The following is a 16,477-nucleotide window of genomic DNA, read 5'->3' as shown; positions in this document are numbered from 1 at the left end:
CTATTGAGCCCCACGTTGTGTGTAGAGATTACTAAAATAAATAAATAAATAAACTTAAAAAAAAAAAAAGCTGTGGCTATTCAAAGGTTTTTCCAGTGGCTAAGTACTGAAAATATCTACGAATAACCTGCTGGTGACTTAGCTGCTGCCATACTCCAAGATGCTCCCAGTGCTCTCCAGCAAAAGTGATGAGAACTAGCAAGTCTCACCTAATTGAAAACAACCATATACACAAAATATACATGTATGCAGTCCCTACTTCTTTTCATTAAAAACAAAAAGCAGCAGTAGCAAAGGAACTTATTCTAGGCACAGTACTAGGTACACCATAGGCAAGTACGAACTTGCTAGATAAAATTCACAGAACATATCTGTCCTTTAAAGTAGTTTTTTAAAAAAAAAAAAAAACAGCACAACATTCAATTGCATGTTAATATATATGCTAGAACCATTTCCTCCTACTCCACAGATCATCAACTGTCTCAGCTGCTGCTTTGCTGTCACCTGTAACTGGGACACTTTACTGCAAGTTATTAACCACAGGTATAAAATATAAGGTTTTAGGTAGAACTGTCCAGGTTATAGGTACCTTTTCCTGAGAACGTAATGCCTATGACCCCAGCAATGCAGGAATGTCATCTATGGGAAAAATTCCACGTACAGCCTCAGTTGTCATGATTGGTTTCTTAGGAAACCACAATCTAAACCACAAAGAACAGCATAGATTAATTTTTCTATGGCTCTGCTCTAAGGTACTTTTGATGTTGTGCTATTCTAGAATGCTAAGACTTGATTTGATACCCTGCAGTAATTTTACAGGGATAAGGCAAAATTTCAAGTGATAACAAAATTTGTTAGAATACTAAAATATACTTAGAAAATTTTATACTAAGCAAAGAATACATTAGAATTCTTATTAAATATGAATGATATTAAAAGGACTCTATTTTTAAGAATAAAAAAGATATCTAAATATCAAAAAAATATAGCATCCTATAATGATGAATGACATATAAGGAGAGACCATTTTTAAAAACAATGTCTACCAGCCAGGGATTCAAAAGTTTCAGACTTAGGTAGGTACTCTTAACTAAGTAAAGCATTACAATGAAAAGAGAAGATGGCCCCAAAGACTATAAAATGTAATGAAGTCATGCTTAAAGCCCAAATGATTCCAATGTAAAAGAAATAACAGATATAAGAAATCATGTGTGTATACATAATCAGTTATAGATATTTACAAGTGCTTAGTTGTAAATGATTAGAGGGATAGATCCTAGTGAGATTCATCTGGGAAAGTTTATTGACCTTTGAAACAAATATGTTTTAAGACAGACAAATCAAGGAAACATTCCAGAGAAACTGCAAGTTATCATGGGAAGAATAAGGGCTTTGGAATCTGTCCTGTAAATGCTCATTCTCCTGAAAGGGAAACTGAGACTTTGCTACAACATCCTCCACTCCCAGCTCAGCTGGTGGGTAAAGTTATGAGAAGCTGACCCAGGAGTAGTAGCTGATCCAGAGACAGGCCAGTGACCTGTGACATGGCTCGGGGATTGAAAAAAAGGAGCAGAGCCAATCAGATTCTCACCCTTGGGAATTTGATTCAGAAAACTCCAAGCGCTGAACTAGTTAGGAAAGGGGCAGAAACTCCAACAGCACCAGGGGTTAGAGTTGAGGCCACAAAAAGCCAAAACCGTATGTAAGCCAAGGTTATGAAGCAGCAGAAACTATGAGTAAACAGGAAGCTGACTGGCAGCAAGCAGAGTAAAGCAGATGCCAGGAGCGGGTGAGCACTTGGCTGTGAGATGACGAAGGGAGCAGCAGTCCCTAGAGCTGCTGTGGCTTCCAATAGCCAGCCCCTCCGTGTGTATACTTCAACCCCACCCACCCTTCTTCAGATGGCTTAAGTGCATCTGGATTTCACAATCCAAGGAAGACAAACAGCCAGAAAAATCTGGGGGAGATCTGGCTCCCCATTTCAGCTTCCCACTTACTAGCCACATGGCTTGGGACAAGTTAGTTAATCTCCCTGCGTCCCAGACTCCTCACAGATTGTCTTAAGTATATATACAGTATACCAACAAAAGGGCCAAACTCAATAAATGGCAGCTGTTCTTATTGTTTTTCTAGGTTTTATAGCAGTGGTTTGTAGATTTAAGTGGGTGTACTGTATAAATAACTGATGCTTAGCCAGTCTGGCTGACCATCAAAGAGCAGGAGCGAGTGTACAGTTGGAATTGACAACAAGTAAAAGGAACTTTCTATGACTATGTACACCACAGACTTAACGTTTAGAGGTTAAAAAAAAAAAAAAAAAAGTGCGGCAAAAGGTCTGTTTCAATAGCCAAGGTGCCCTGAAGTTTTTTTCCCACATTTGTTTTGGTCCCATTTCCTTTCAAGAAGTTATGTGTTGGACCAGAACGATTTCTGTATGAATGGGAAGACTGCGAGCCAGCATCAGAGATCACACTCTGTAAGGCAGGAAGAGTCTGCAGATGAGGGTAAGTAAGGACGGAGCCATCAGTGCAGACAGAAGCCTGCAATCTCCTAGAGGAGATGGGACCTGCGACTTCTAAGCATTTGTGTAACTGGAATTTGAGAATGTGAATTTAGGAGACATTTGTCCCAAGAAACAATATGAAATGTGACTTTCATTTATACAGCGCTGACAACAACCCTCGGAAGCGGGAAGGGTGATTAGGCTCCATTTTCAGATGATGGGGGGAAAGAGCAGGACTGACTATCCTACCCATAGCGACTAAGTAGCAAACAAGTGTTAAAATCTAGATCTAGTTAGGGTTAAAGGACTTCATCCTGTGCTCCTTTAACTCTATAATGCTGTGTCTCCACAAAGCCTTATAAATAATGTTCCAGTTCCCAGGTGAGTACTTGTAACCCCTACAGCACCCAAATTGCTCTACACTAATAATGCAAGGCATTAAGTGTTAACTACCAGCCAAGTGGTCTAGACAAGTATGTGCTATGGGAGTCCGCCGGAGAGAAAGATCAATACAGGATACATAACATAGGCGTGGGAAGCTCACATGTATAAATGTTTTGTTTAAGGGACATTTAGAAAGAAGCACTATGCAGATGGCCAGAAAAACAGAACTTGAGATAGAGGGCTTGTATGAGAGAGGATGTAGATTTGGGGCAACAGCTGCTGAAATCGTTGCTAATCGATGAATTCCCTAAAGGGAGCAGATAACAATCAAAAGGCTAGGGAACCCCCTCATTCCAACACACACATTACTGAGCCCCACAGAAGAGAGAAGCCTTTCAATGAAATTACTGCAAGGAAAGTATGGTAAGGAGCTAAGCTTTGCAAGAAGAAAAAAAATGGGGGTAGAGAAGATGTCCAATGAGATAAGAAAGAACACCTCTATCAACAAAAGAACAGATCTATAACAGATTCTATCCCTCTATCACTGTTTAAAGCACTTCAGGCACCTTTTTTATTTGGATCACATTAAAAACAGAAAGGAATTGGGGAAAAAATCACCCAACATTATTTCAAATTACAATCTTTAATGAATAAAATATAACCACATGGTATTGGTTAGCATAAGCGGTTCACACTGAAAACTTATTTACATTTGAGAGTCTCTAGGTTTAAAGGCTCACAAGGCCTCTGGCTCCCAGCAAAAGAGAAAAAAAAAAAAAAGAAAAAATATGAAGTCAGCAGATTCTTTAAATTTCTGTTCTTTCCTGGTAGAAAATGGAGTTGATAAAGTACCCAATTTCTAAAGTAGCTGCAATATTTTCTATTATTTACTATTTTGCTTTTTAAAAAACCTATGCTTCTTATTCTAGATTTAAAGCCTCCCTAGGCATACATAAAATCATATGTATATAAAAATGAAACCACTGTAATAAAACTATAGCTCTACAGCTATAATCCTGGAAGGTATACAGAACAACATAAACATAGCAGTATTCTGAGGAGTCTGATCGCAAGCAATAACCTGATGATTCTTAAATCTATTCTGGGGAACAAAACAGAACAGGTCTTGCCCTACTATTGTCTTTCTGTGTGGACAAATAATTAATAACTGTCATTAATTGAGTGACTACTATATTCCAGGCACTCTCTCAGCATGTCCCCTGCCCCATCACTCTGTCTGACACACACATATACACACACACACACACCCTCATGAAGAAAGAATGATTATTCCACCTTACTGAAGAAAGAATGGAAGTACTGAAGCTTAGAGGTTTAAGTAACTTTCCCTAGGCAACAGATCCAATACGTAATGGAACTGAGGTTTGAACTCAGGTCTGTTTGACTCCAGTCCCCTGTCTCCAACAACACTAATGATGGTTATTAGCGAAGGATCAAGTGCAAACCCCGTAGGGGAAAACTTAAGAGCCCACGCCTAAGTGTATATTGTGGCTTCCCCAATTACCATCTATGTGACCTTGTGCAAGTCACTTAAAAAAGGCTATGGAGGGGCGTGCCTAGGGTGGCTCAGTCAGTTAAGTGTCTGACTCCTGATTTCAGCTCAGGTCATGATCTCTGGGTTTGTGATTTCAAGCCCGGAGCCCCATGTTGGGCTCTGTGCTGACAGTGCAGAGCCTCCTCAGCATTCTCTCTCTCTTCCTCTTTCTCTGCCCCTCCCCTGCATGTGTATGCTCTCTCTCTCTCTCTCTCAAAATAAATACATTAAAAAAAATTTTAAAAAGACTATGGAATAATGTTGAATTTTCATTCACTTAAATAGGTAGGCAAGCTATTCACTATTAGAATATACAGTTAATGGTACAGATATACACCCTGAAAGAAACTAGCTCCTTAATCTTTTAACTGGAGGTTACTAGGACAACTGGATGGCTCAGTCAGTTAAGAGACCAACCTTGGCTCAGGTCATGATTTCGCGGTCTGTGGGTTTGAGCCCCACGTCGGGCTCTGTGCTGACAGCTCAGAACCTGGAGCCTGCTTCAGATTCTGGGTCTCCCTCTCTCTGCCCCTCCCCCCCTCTTTAAAATAAATATTTAAAAAACCTAACGGATGGTTACTAAGATGTAACTCCTCTCTTGAACCAGTTTTATTTTCTGGGATAGTTGGTAGAATGCAGTTGGGAGAGTTGCAGTAAGAACTATCTTCCAGAAGTGAGGATACTATTTAGGTGGAAGGTACTTATGGAAACCTGGACCAGAACTGAAAACAAACTTTCCCTTGAAAAGTAGTGGGAGACAATGTTAGTGACTTGTTTCATTGTGGGATTCATAGATGCTTACAGGTCCACTAAAATCCTAATCACCATTTAGGACCTCTCTCTCTATGGTGAAACATCCTCCAAATCTAAAGCAAATCGTACACTAAAAAATCTTTTAGATATAATCTGTTCATAAATTAGTCACTGCCTTGCTCTGGTAGAATAGTTTAAAAATTCAAAGCTTTCTCATATTTCTGGAACAATGGTTCTCTGTAAGTTACATTTCTTTTCAAAGTTTTTCTATAAAAATAGGTATATGGGGTGGGGGGTGCCTAGGTGGCTCAGTTGGTTAAGCGTCCAACTTCACCTCAGGACATGATCTCATGGTCTGTGAGTTGGAGCCTCTCAATGGGCTCTGTGCTGTTGGCACAGAGCCTGCTTCAGATCCTCTCCCCTCTCTCTCTCTCTGCCCCTCCCCCCATGCTCGCTCTCTATCTCTCAAAAATAAACATTTACAAGCTTAAGAAATAGGTATATGGGTTCTTATTGTTTTCAAAATAATAAAATCTGGGGCAAGGGAAGGCTATATAAATTAAAAATTAAAGATTTTTACTTTATTTTGTACTACGTTGAGTTTACATCAAATTCTATAGCAAAATAAAGGAGAGTCAACTATTTGGAAAACCAGGACAAAGAGCTCTGTTCATTTATCATGGATTACTATTTTCCTAAATTACCTGGACGGGTGCCTCAATCCTCTATATTCTTGCGCTGTGGAAATGTAGAATTGGGGCTATTATTCTCCATTCTATAGCAAGTCTATAAGAAAGCAAGTGCTTATTTTCAGAATGCTTCAATTCCATGAACTGTCCACGAATTATAGTGAAAAGTACAAATTATAAAAGATATTAGATAATCTCTGAAATTACAGTTTCCCTAAAGAGATGTAATAAGTAACAATCATCTACTGTATGTCAGCAAACTATGGTCAAGGCAAAGGGCTGAGGCCAGGAAGGGAGGGGCTACTGTGCTGTGCAAACGGCAATCACATCCACCTCTTGCTACTTGGGAAGAGATGGAAAGGACTTCGGATATCAACAGAATTTGTAGAAAACTAGAGACCAAAAAAAAAGAAACTCAAACAATTAAAAAAAAAAAGTTTGAACCTAGAATGACCATCTCCTTTCCATAAGTAAAAATCAACTGTTGGAATGACAATTTTGAGAGTACAGAGTGAACTGTACACGGGACAAACAAAACCCTTCTGTAAGCTCAGACTGACAAAAGGTTATCCTACGACTTCACCAAATGTCTGGGGGACATAACCAATTTTCATCCAAAACCCGGGATCCATAGCACAAATGAGGTTTTCAAGGCTTTAAAACACAGAAGGGAAAAACCCAATGAAACAATTTCTTTTCTATTCTGTTGCTAAGATTACCATTAAACTATATCTAGAGGATGATAGAACAATTAATTATGTTCTATAAGTAAATGGAGATGCTGAAAAGCTTTTCATTCTCCATTCAATTATAAATGTAAAGGTTCAAACAAGAAAATAAAGAATTAGAAATGAATTTCTATTCAGTTGAATGGGTACGACGGCAAACTTTCCAACATTAGGGTAGTTAAAAGTTCTGGGATGGGCTACATACAGAGCTTATAAAAATTCCCCACCCTAAGTGTCCTTAAGAATGACTAGTTCTGGGTTATCTAATACACTTAACACATGGGGCAAACTGATGACAAACCTGTTGCAAATTGATACTCCCCAAGCGAAGAGAAGGCGAATGAGGAAATTCTGATGTTGTCAGGACAATATGACTGATCATGACATCAGCAATTCCTAATTCCAAATTATAAAGAACACTCCCAGAATGCTGACAACATATTAAATGGATCCTCCCAGAACCATCCTCCTTTCAGCTTCCCACCTAATACTTGATCTTAAGGCAAATATGATAATGTTTCAACTAAAGGATTATTAAGTGTTAAAATCCTGTTAGATTCTTATAAGCTGGAGGAAGCAGATAACTTCTGAAGACGTTGTGCAGACTCATAATGTATGTATATAGTACATAAAATATTTTATAAATTTATAAAGACACCTAACACTTAAAGAAAAAATGAATACACAAAAATGTTACAATTTACAAAATGCTTTATTGTACATAACCATATTAAAATCTCAGGGAAGGAGGCAGGGCAGACATTCTCTACTTCTTTTGGACAGGTAAGACAGCCTAGCTAGGTCAAACAACATGCCCAACTAAGCTCATGAAGCCCGGAAATGTAGACTCTCAAGGTTGAAAAGAATTAAGAGTCAGTCCCTGTGCCTGGCATATAACAGTCATTCAATAAATATTGCAATAATGGAAGAAATGCTACTGTCTCTCCTTGGACATCCTGACCGATAATAAATTCATTCCAGGTATCCATATTCAGCCGTATCTGTTACAAAGTCCTGTGTTACATGGCCTGCCATTCTGAACCTACCCCAGGACTAGTCTATGTCTTCTGTAAGATGGTATAGTGTTTTTTTCTCTGTATTCCACACTTCCATACCCATAAAAGTGAGGGCAGAGTCATCTTATTTTCAGCTTTAAAAATCTTATAAGATGGCTCAAAGAGTCTTGAAATTTCTGATGAGTTTCTTAACCCACTGTCCTGTATATAGTAGGTTTTGTTGGAGTCATGAATGGATGAGGCAAGCCAGCCCACTTATACACACACAGACACAAGTAGCACAAATGATGATTTTCGCTCATTTTTCAAAACCATGATTAGCTGAAGTTAGAAAGAGCTGAATGTGAGAAATGGAGTGATCAAATCTTTAAAAAAAATTTTTTTTAATGTTTACTTATTTGGAGGGGCCAGGGCAGAGAGGGAGACACAGACTCTGAAGCAGGTCCCAGGCTCTGAGCTGTCAGCACAGAGCCCGACACGGGACTCCAACTCAGGAACCATGAAATCATGACCTGAGCTGAAGTCAGACGGCCTGAGCTGACTTAGTCAGGCCTTAACCACCTGAGCTACCCAGGCGCCGCTGGAGTGATCAAATCTTAAAGAATAAGCTTTACACGGGCGCCTTGGGTGGCTCGGTCGGTTAAACATCCAATTCTTGATTACGGCTCAGGTCATGATCTTACAGTTCATGGGATTGAGCCCCATAACGGGCTCTAAGAGGCTGACTGTGCTATGCCTGCTTGGGATTCTCTCTTTCTCCTCGCTCCCTCTACCCATCACCCACTCTCTCTCTTTCTCTCTAAATAAGCATTTTTTAAAAACAATAAGCTTCACAGATTATGGATAAACATGATGAGTTTTCATCCTAATTTTTAGATCACTTGGGATTATAAAACGGGTTATAATAAATGATGCATTTTGCATTTGTGTGTGACTTATTAAGGAAATAGGAGTCCGTGACCGAATGGTTTCTCTTGACCTAAACTGTTACTGTCAGAATAAATCTTGCTTTACTTTTTGGGGAAAAGAGAAAGGTCCTACCCATCTCTCTGAGATCAGTGTCCTCTATATATTTGGATATAAACTGTATATCATTCAATCTAAGATGCAACTGGTTATAAGATGCTTGACAATTACTGAGATGTTAACATTTGAAAAAAAAATGGACAACAGTAACTATAAAACATCATAAATTATAAGATGGATCCTGACTTTAGTGATGTTAAAATGTGAAAACGGTGAGTTTTAGACTCTGTATAGATGGCCTACAGGTAAATGAACACAATGCTTGCAAATGCACACACTATTCATAGTCTAGGCTAGAGAAATCTATGTTTTCTAACACTTATTTTCAATCTTCTTAAGAACACAGAGCTACTAAGAGGTTGCAAGTCAATGACGAACAGACTCAGTTTTTCCAAGGCGGTCTGACAGTATGTCCTACAGGGAGTGGGCACAGTCTCCCAGTGTAAGAATGAGAAACTTTACCCTTATCTCACAAAGGCATCCATTACAAAGGAACAAACTGAACTGTCTGCTCCTCTCCTCAGTCATCTCCCCACAACCATTTCGAATTACACCCACAGTGTTTTATACCGTGCATTTAGGTAATAAGAAAAGGTAAAGGGAGATGAACCTCAATCCGTAGATATTTCTCAGATTTCTCCATTCCATACTTTTTGCTATTGGTGCTTTAAAGTTGTCAGTTGCAAACAGAACTTGAGACCATTCATCTTGGACTATTACTTCTTTATCAGGCTTTACTCACACAGGTGTATGCACACAGACATACACACACATTCCAAAGATCAGGCATCAGTGCTGTTTTGGCACAGCATCGATTTGAACCTACGCATCTTACGAACAGATTTCCATCTTTTTGCAGGACCTGGAGTGCCAGTTCTCAGTCCTCTTCGGGCTTCAGATTGGAATAATAATTTTTATGTAAATCATGTAAGTCAAATATACAAAGACATTTACTTAAAATGGTTATCACAATCCTTAAAATTGATACAAAGTTACAACATGAATTGAAAACAATAACAGCAGATAAGATGACCCAATTTTAGAAAAAAATCCAAACGGTTTACTTGGAGCAATGACGATTAGTAGATACTAGTCTCTGATACTTCATATTTGTTCAGAAAGTGACTAGTCCCCTTGTATTTCCTCCTTTTTTCCTTGTGTGCCGTTCCTTATAGTCATGTCATTATTAGTATGAAGAATAAGCCAATATGAAAAAGTGAAACAAACTGGTCAATCTATTATCTGTCTACAGATTAGACTAAAATATAGTCTGGACCATCCTACAGTCTCCAGAAGCTTGGGAACTACCTATGAATTTCACTTATCTGTAATGTTTCCCTTATAATAAGAGAAAACTATAATTGACTTCCCAATGAAAATCATCTTATAGGAATTATTAACACATGAAACTGCTAATATATCCCAAGACCCTAATTCAGGGCCCAGAACATATTAGACATTCAAATATTGAGTCAATGAATGTATGAATGAATGAATGAATAATGTCTTCAAATGCAGGAGAGTCCTGTTCAAGCAGATATTATTATTCCATAAAAGTCAAGCAACCTTATAAATTTGAGACATGTTAATTCAACGACAAATTACAAATTCTAATTTATTAGCCAAACTTCTAAAGTACTAGAGAATATCATTCCAAGAGCTGTAATTAATGATCTCGTGAGTAACCTGAAAACATATTCTATTTTAGGGACTCTTTTAAGAAGTCTTAGAATTAACTGAAGCTATGTACTGTGAAGTATATCAGGCTACAAAATACTGCAACTCACTGAAGAAACTGTTTCCCCCTGTTTCTACATCTCGGCCCCCTTTATTTAAAAAATCATAATTTAAGTTTTTGATGATTACCAAATTTTTAAAAGTAGGTATACAAACTCTTGTAATGGAATATCATGTAATTCTTTTCATTGTGTCATACAACATTTGTAATTGTTCTATCAGTATATGAGAATGGACAAATCGTTGACGACTGTTGAAGCTAATCTTTCTACTTTAATGTAGGTTTGAAAATTCCCATAAGCAGAGTATTTTTGGATAATACCAGTATATTAAAAAGCCTTGTGTGGTTGGTTTTCAGAGGATCCAGAAACCAAGGCAAATGGATTCCTGGTGCTCCAACACCCTAGAAAGGACTTTTAAATAACTATTTATCTGCCCATTTTACCTTTCCTCCATGAATTGCTCCTGAGAAAGAAAAACCATTCAAAAGTGGAGATCCAAGACTACAGGCTAGATGGTACAAAGGTAATAGTGAACCTGTTAGGAAATACTACAAATCCAAGTGATTAAACAGGTAGGATTCAGCCAGTTTGTGTACCTGAGAGCAAGAATACATGATTTCTAAATTAGCAGCATTTCTTCAGTTCTTACTGACTTTTCTTTTTCTATGTCTTTTATCTCAGTTTCCTCAAGCTAGAAAAGCTGAAATGTCTTCTGTTTCTCCTTCTGACTGGTCCTTATTAATTCCAAATTGTTACATAGATTACTTCCAAACATCTTCTTTATCACCTCTGTGGCCCTATCTTTCTACTTCCTAAAATCTCCAAATCTAATGCAAATTTCTGAATATCACTGGTAAAGCACTCTACTTCCAACTCCTTTCCCTCTCTACCTCTTTTCCAATGACTGTTTGTGTTTTGGCTGCCCACGAACTCACTCTGTTCTGGTTCTGAGTTTTGCCAGGAAATAGTCTGTTTTTCCATCAGCCAAACCACAGTCATCCCTCCCTGTTTACTCTGTTGAAATCACAGCTCATGGGCCACCCCCTCTGAGTTTTTCCTACTCTCATCTGTTTTCCAAGATCTCTCACTATATTTTCTAGGGACTGCAGTAATGCTTAGGTCAACTTAGTGTCTTTATACATTATAAACTCCTCGGCTGGTGAAACTATGGCCAAGATTTGCCATGCCCTCTCCACTATTTACTATCCTGAAAGGCATTTTTGGAGAGGTCAGCAAGTCCTTACTGACCTGGCTTCACCATAAGTCAGCTGTTCTCAGCATCTTTTCTAGTCCAGCACACCTGAAGAATGCTATATACGCTCATCAGTCACCGTGTCTTACTCTGCACAACTCAGAGTCAGAAATGATGAGGACACACACTCCCATCCTTGTCTGAACAGCTTGTTATAAAGAATGAAACCGAGAGTGGTTCCGGGAACCCAGAGAAGATAACCATTTAACTTCAGCACTCGTGTGCTCACGTACGTGCGTTCACTTACTCTCTCTCTTCCCTCCCCGCCCTCCCTCTCTGCCTCTTTTTCTCCCCCACTTTGTGTCTGTCTGTCTCTGTCTCTTTCTACATATACACAATATAAAACATATATCTATATACAAATATAATATATATAACAATTTATGTAGATATATAAATATCATATAATAGATAAACCTATAACATATTATACATATATAAAGCTTTGCTATAAAACAAGAAAGTATATTTACTTCCTACAAAGTATATGAAAATTACAGCCTCTCGACCTAAGAAGGCTTAGAAATGACTGTTTTCTCAAGTGAGCTTACATTTCTTAACACCCCAAATGGTACCAAAATATATTTTAGAACGTTTAATGCAGCTGAGAAGGACTTTCCCCCGATGACACAATTTTCCTTGAAACTCCAGTGGTTGATTCCTCTGTCTTCCCCACACCAAGAGGCAGCTGCCTCTTCCTTGCTCCTCTTCAATACAAAACAGCACAGCCCTCGAAATATACTCCATCTCCGTCAATCACCTATAGGTTGCCATTGCCACTTACAATATGGAGTAGTGGACAGATGTACACTTACAGTAAAAATGACCATGTTGAAAAGATCATTCTACCATTTGTTAGTTTAGCAAACTTCATCTCAATCTAACTGTCAAAGGGAAAAGACAACAGTATCTCCTTTACAGTTTGGGGGAGAAGCAAATAAGGCACATTAGTTTGTTAAATTACAAAGATTAGTTATCATTTACTTACCTTCAGATAATTTAGCACATAGCTAAGAGCTTTTCGTAGGTGATGCCATGTCCTCTAAAACCCCAACCTTACAGAGCCTTGAACTCCACTCCAGCAACACCTGCCTATCTGCTTTACCTCAAGGACTAACGTCATTGCATGACATCAAGGACTGAAATTACCACTCTTCCATCTACTCTGCACTCTTAATAATAAAACAATAATAATAGTATTAGATAACATTGTTTGAGTAAACAATGTGCCAAACGTTGTTATTAGTGTTTTACAGGCATTGATTGTTTCATTACTCTTCATACCACCCATATTCTTTCCATCCCGGATATAGAAACTACAGTTTATCTTCATTCGTTTATGCTCCCATTCCTCATTCCTCTGCTCTCTCATGTCACTGATGTCACCAGCAGCACCCCCTCCCCACACTTCACATACTTCCAACCAATCTAGATCCCCAAATCAGGCATCCCAAGTTTGTTTGTTCTGGTACCCGGTATCCACAGCCCTTTCAATCTTGCAGATGAACACTTTAACCATCAGATTTTTCTATTCCTTCTCCTGAGTTGCTAACAACTACAAACTAGTACTACACCTATATGCTTCACCAGTAATTCACTAGCATTCATTTTACTCACTTCCAAGTAGCTCCCTACCCCTTCTCACAGAGAATTAATCCCATTTTATTTCTTTCCCTCAAATCTCAATCTCACCCTTCACTGTCAAATGATAAGGTGGAGATCGTTGAACATCATTTGCGTGAACTTCCCTCGTTCCTTCTTATTTGTGTGTGTGCGTGTGTGTCCTTGATTTCAAATGAATTTCCCTATTACCTGCTCTCCCCATCACCCTCACCTGTCTCCCCAACTCAATTTCTGTACTGGCTTCCTCTTTCTTTCTTTCATTTTTGGGGGTGGGAGGGCTACTTAATATTTATTTCACTATAAAAGTAGTGCATTAATACATTTTTCTTTTAGAAAGAAGAACAGCACATGCAATGGCTTTTTTTCCCCTGTAAAGTAACTTGTTTGTGCCTATGTTATATGGCCTCCCATTCTGAACCTATCCCAGGACTAGGCTATGTCTTCTGTAAGATGGTATACTGTTACAAATATAGTATATAGTGTTACAAGTATAGTATGGTATAGCATTGTTACAAATGCTTCCTTGCTTCTTAGGCTGTTTTATTCCTTCTCTCCTTCATTGCCAGAGTTCTCTGCAGACTGTTCATCAGTGGACGTTTGTTCGTCTTCACTTGCCATTCTAGTTACAAACTACTGTAATCCGGCTCATGCCCCCACCACTCACCCACTATCACCTCTTCATCCTCTCATCCAACATGATTTAGTTCTGTCACTCATCTACATGGAATTCCCAGATGTCACCTCTTTTGGTTATCCTCCTTGGCCCTCTCTGTTTCCCTGCTCTAGATTTTTCCCCAAATACAAGTTTACTCACAACTAGCACTCCAACTAGCACTTGGACAAAGGAGTCCACATCTAGAAATCCAATCTCAGCTTTTCTTTAGGGTTCCAGACCCACGGTTCAGACTTCCTGGAGCCTCTATTTCCCCTGGTCGGCATTCACTGCTATCATGTGATGTCACCACTGAAATCAATATGCTCCTCCTATGGCCACCTGTGCTGTACTTTGGTTATATCTGTGTGTCGCTGGAAAGTAAGTTGTCAAGAGGTAGGGGTCTATCTTAATGCCTTACACACAGTTTCAACTCTGTAAACAAAAATTATTTTAAATGTATTGACTTAACGAATCTAAAAAAAGTGCCATTTTCATAAAATAAAAGAGACTATTTTCTTCATACTCATGTACACTTTTTATCACCTATTTTGTTTTTGCTTTGTTTTCACACAGAAAACTTGCAGAATCTGAGAACCACTTTTTCCCTAATGAGGGAAAATACTCGAATGCATTTGAGAATGCTGATCATTCCCAAAATGCAGTGGGAATGGAAGCCCCACTGACTGACAACTTTGGATATCCATGCTCTTGGAAGGGATAGCTGAGCAACTGAATTTTAAAATGCTTTTCAGAGTCTTCAACCCAATTTTTAGTTGAAAAATTTTAAATAAAAAGAAAAATTACACATTTGGGTCTAATTATATTTGCTGTTGACTTGTAAACTATTATTCAAATGGCAGAAACTAGCAAAGACTTTATTTTACAGAATGAACTTCAAAACTGTTCTTTCATATTTAAAAAGAAAAAAGATCAAGCAAAGGAGTAAAGAATTGAGAACTTCCTTCCCAGTGTTTACTTTGGTACCCTGAGCAACCAAAATCTAAAAGATGAGTAGCTACAGGAAGGTATGGGATTTTAAAAACAGTTATAAAAGGGATGGTTGTGTTAAGGCAATCAGGAATTGGGAATCTATTTACAAACAAATCATTAAGATCTGAAGCCCCCAATTATCTCCATTCCTAACAGTTTAGATGTATAGCTAACTAAATGACGCAGCACAGAAGTGAGAGAATTTAAAGTATCTTTTTAAAAATATTTTTTAATAAAATAACTATAGGTACACATGATAGCACAGTTGAGGGATCAACCAAGCAAAACTATTTGATATATCCTCTCAATATAATTTTTTTTATAAAACAAGAGAATGATAAATATACAATTCTAGATAATGGTAACCTTCAAGGAAGAGGCAGAAAGTTGATCATACAAAGATATTGGTAATATTCTAGTTCTCGCGTGGTAGCTTCATATGTGTTCATTTTATTAGATGCTTTGTACATAGCAAGTATTTCATGATATAAATAAAACAAAATTCATATATTTTTAAGTGTGATGGAATAGGAAGCCAGACATATTCAACAACAACAACAAAAAATATTTTTTAGATTTTATTTTTTTTAATAGTTTATTGTCAAGTTGGTTTCCATATAACACCCAGTGCTCATCCCCACAAGTGCCCTCGCCTTTTATAAATAAATAAACATTTAAAAAATGGGGGGGGGGGTGTTTGCCTGGATGGTTCAGTTGGTTGAACGTCCAACTTTGGCCCAGGTCATGATCTCATGGTTCATGGGTTTGAGCCCTGCTTCAGGCTCTGTGCTGACAGCTTTGGATTCTGTGTCTCCCTCTCCCTCACCCTGACCCTCCCCCACTTGAGCTCCTCTATCCTTCTCTCTCTCTCTCTCTCTCAAAAATAAATAAATAAATATTTTCAAAATAAATAAAGCATTTTTTAATGAGATAGTCTGGACTCTCAAGTTTAAATATATAAAATACTTCAAGTAATTTTTTACTATTATTACAGTGAACATTTTTTAAGCCAAAGGTCTCTTAAAATTTTCAAAATATCTTAGGGCACCTGAGTGGCTCAGTCAGTTAAGCATCTGACTTGGGCTCAAGTCATGATCTCGCAGTTTGGTTCATGAGTTAGAGTCCCACACTGAGCTCTGTGCTAGCAGCTTGGAGACTGGAGCTTGATTCCGATTCCGTGTCTCCATCTCACTGCCCCTCCCCTGCTCGCGTTTTATCTCTATCTCTTAAAAATAAATAAACATTAAAAAATGTTTTCTCTTCCAGCTTCCTTTTAGTTATTCTGTATATTATTAGCTCATTATGAAAGTTACTCTTTAAATCTAAATCTAATGATGTTCTTCATCTGTTCATTCATATTCAGGAAGCCTACCATAGCCCAATGGATGGGTGCTGGGCCTGGCGAGGGAGACCTTCAAATAGTTGGGGACTGTGACTAAGCTGAAGTTGGCAGGATGCAGAAACAATGAGACAGAATAATAGTGACTCACAGGGTGGGTTTTCAACAACACAGAGACTCACAGGAGTGGAGGAATGAGATGCCGGCGAGGAGCAAAGTAGCCGG

General features: G+C 38.3%; 1 protein-coding gene and 1 long non-coding RNA gene across 6 annotated transcripts in view; one reads left to right on the top strand and one right to left on the bottom strand.

Moving 5' to 3' along the window:
* RBMS1 (RNA binding motif single stranded interacting protein 1) overlaps window positions 1-16,477 on the bottom strand; it is a 214,151-nt gene that overhangs the window by 130,361 nt on the left and 67,313 nt on the right. The gene's annotated exons all lie outside the window — the stretch shown is intronic.
* LOC120235317 lies at window positions 7,059-14,706 on the top strand. The gene is made up of 3 exons (XR_005529376.1): window positions 7,059-7,225; window positions 9,514-9,581; window positions 14,497-14,706. It is a non-coding gene; the product is annotated as an uncharacterized LOC120235317 (long non-coding RNA).

The sequence above is a fragment of the Hyaena hyaena genome, unplaced genomic scaffold, assembly GCF_003009895.1.
Source record: "Hyaena hyaena isolate Hyena2069 unplaced genomic scaffold, ASM300989v1 scaffold_126, whole genome shotgun sequence".
NCBI classification, from domain to species: domain Eukaryota; kingdom Metazoa; phylum Chordata; class Mammalia; order Carnivora; family Hyaenidae; genus Hyaena; species Hyaena hyaena.
This window is presented reverse-complemented; position numbering and strand designations above follow the sequence as displayed.